The 2540-nt window shown below is 32.8% G+C and overlaps 1 protein-coding gene across 3 annotated transcripts in view; it reads right to left on the bottom strand.

Moving 5' to 3' along the window:
- LOC106462537 (ubiquitin carboxyl-terminal hydrolase 37-like) overlaps nucleotides 1-2540 on the bottom strand; it is a 49986-nt gene that overhangs the window by 25910 nt on the left and 21536 nt on the right. The gene's annotated exons all lie outside the window — the stretch shown is intronic.

Here is a 2540-nt window from a genome sequence, read left to right as displayed (position 1 = left end):
TGGCTTTGAAGCAAAAAGCATGTCGATGTCCTCTTTAACACCTTCCACATTTGCATACGTTTTTCCATTAAGATGGGATTGCAGCGAACGAAAAAGATGGTAATCTGATGGTGCCATATTTGGAGAATATGATGGGTGAGGGAAACTTCCCAACCCAACTCCATAATCTTGTGTTGAGTCAAACGTGCCACATGTGGAAGTGCATTGTCGTGAGAAGAAGAACACCTTTCTGATGAAGGGCTTAATTTAAACGTTTCAGTTGCTGACTATAGATCTCTGCATTGACAGTTCACTGTGGATTGAGGAGTTCAAATTAATTACTCCTTTGATGTCCCACCAAATGCAAAGCATCACTTTCTGCAGACCGAGTCCAGGTTTTGTGGTTGGAAGTGGTTTCTGTCTAGAACTAAACCACTGTTTTTTGCATTTAATAATCACATAGAGAATCCATTTTTGACATTGACACGTTAGAAACGATGATCATAAGAGAGATCATAACAGAGAAACGAAGCAACGTTCACATGTTGGAAATGATCATCGGAGAGTTCACGAAGCACTTAAAAACCTTCTTTATGGAGTTTTCCCATATTCCTTAGATGTTTACGTATTGTTTCACGAGAGACATGCACTTTCAGAGCCATTTCATGAGTGAATTGCCTTGGGTTAGACTCAACAAGTGTCTTCAGAGCATCAATATCAATTCCAACATGTCAGCCCCTGCCATCAGACTTTTTAAGGTTAAAGTCACCTGAACTAAATTTGCTAAACCATCGTTGACACTTATGAACGTTCAAAACATTTCCGTAAACTTCTTTGATATTCTTTGTGGCTACAGGGGTGTAGTTTCCCTTCTTGTATTCAAACAGCATTACATGACGAATATGTGCCTCATCGTGTGCCATCACTATAAAGGATTAGAGTATACTAAACTTTACACGTTATATAGGCTACACTAACACGATATTTAGGCAGTTCATTTAACTATTATACATGACACAAGTTTTTTTTTGGGTGGTTAATTAAATTATTCCAAAATGCAACATTAATTTCTTGACGACCTAATAAATACACATCTCCCTGAAAGCTAGCTTTTCTACTAAAGTATAGAAATCAAGTCAAAAACTTAATAAGTATAACAGTTATTTATCTCAATAAGACTAATATGTTTTTGGATATAACTGTTGTTGTGTATCAGTAACCTGTGTGCCTACATATAATGGTTATTTGGTTACCATGTGATTAATTTTTCACTTTCTATACAATCATAAAATAATTCATAAGTATCACCTGCCAGCAAAAATGAACAATAAATATACTTGATAATAAGTAACTTATTTGTTTTATTTTCTATCCATTGAATTATTTCTATACATATATTTTTATACAGTAAAATACTAATATAAAAAGTAAATGTAAAATTGCTAAATTGTATGTATGCTTTTTATAAGCATCAGTCCTTGTCTACCAATATTGTGACCAGCATTCTCTACATGACACCCTGTATTTCTTCAGCCAACCAAACAATTTAGAAAACAGACTAGCATATTTCAGTTGCAGATGACCAGCAGTGGAAAGTAGCTGATAAAAAATGTCTGGGATTAGAGATAGAACAAGTAGTTGGTTTTATTGTATAATAACTAGTGAAACATTGCAAGTGTTTAAAGAAAGTAGGCACTTCCATAAAATGCAGCCCCACATAAAAGTTAGTCATTTTTACTGGGTGAAGGTGCAATAAGGTAAAGAGTTCTTATTAACCTCATGTGCACAGAACTGGTCTGTTGAACAGTTATTGTTAACTATAATTCCAAATTTACGATTTACATCTTAAAGAAATTTTGTAAACTTTTAGCTAACATTATAATCACGTTGTACACAACTTTTTATATAGTATTTATACTAAAGACTTGTTTGTGAATTTACCAAGTCAGAGTGCAAGGTGATTTTAATGTTAATGTTTTTTACTAGAATGACTGCAGATTATAACAGACAATAACAATTATTTAAGAGCCTTAAGCCTCTTAACTTTTCCCAATTGCTTTATTGTTTTATTGCTCATTGAACTGTGTTATCTGCTGCAACAAATAAATTACCCAGCAGAAGTGTGGAGAGTCTAGGGTAAACAAAATACCAGGTTACCACATATGACATTCAAATTCTCCCCCATTTTGAGGAACATCATGAAAAATAAAAAAAGTATTTTTTTTGTATAACCTAGTAAGTTTTGATTTTTACATTTTAGTTAATTTGTTAATATATATATATAAAAATATATATGCACACTGACCCCTACACATAGGGTTTAAGATGATAGTAATAGTCACCATCTACTTGAGAGTCAACGTGACATTAGATCCCAAATAACTTAATTTGAAACTATATCTGCTCATAAACTTTAACAAACCAATAAAATACCAGTACTTTTTATTTTTCATGAAGTCAGCCAATTAACTTTAGTACTCATCTTTTGAATTGGTGAGTATCATTTATTAATATCTATATCTTATTATAATGAAGCTTGCAATGTACACGTCCAAAACTCA

This window comes from Limulus polyphemus, unplaced genomic scaffold (genome assembly GCF_000517525.1).
Source record: "Limulus polyphemus unplaced genomic scaffold, Limulus_polyphemus-2.1.2 Scaffold46, whole genome shotgun sequence".
Classification (NCBI taxonomy): domain Eukaryota; kingdom Metazoa; phylum Arthropoda; class Merostomata; order Xiphosura; family Limulidae; genus Limulus; species Limulus polyphemus.
Note: the sequence above shows the minus strand (reverse complement) of the source record. Positions and strands in the feature narration are given on the sequence as shown.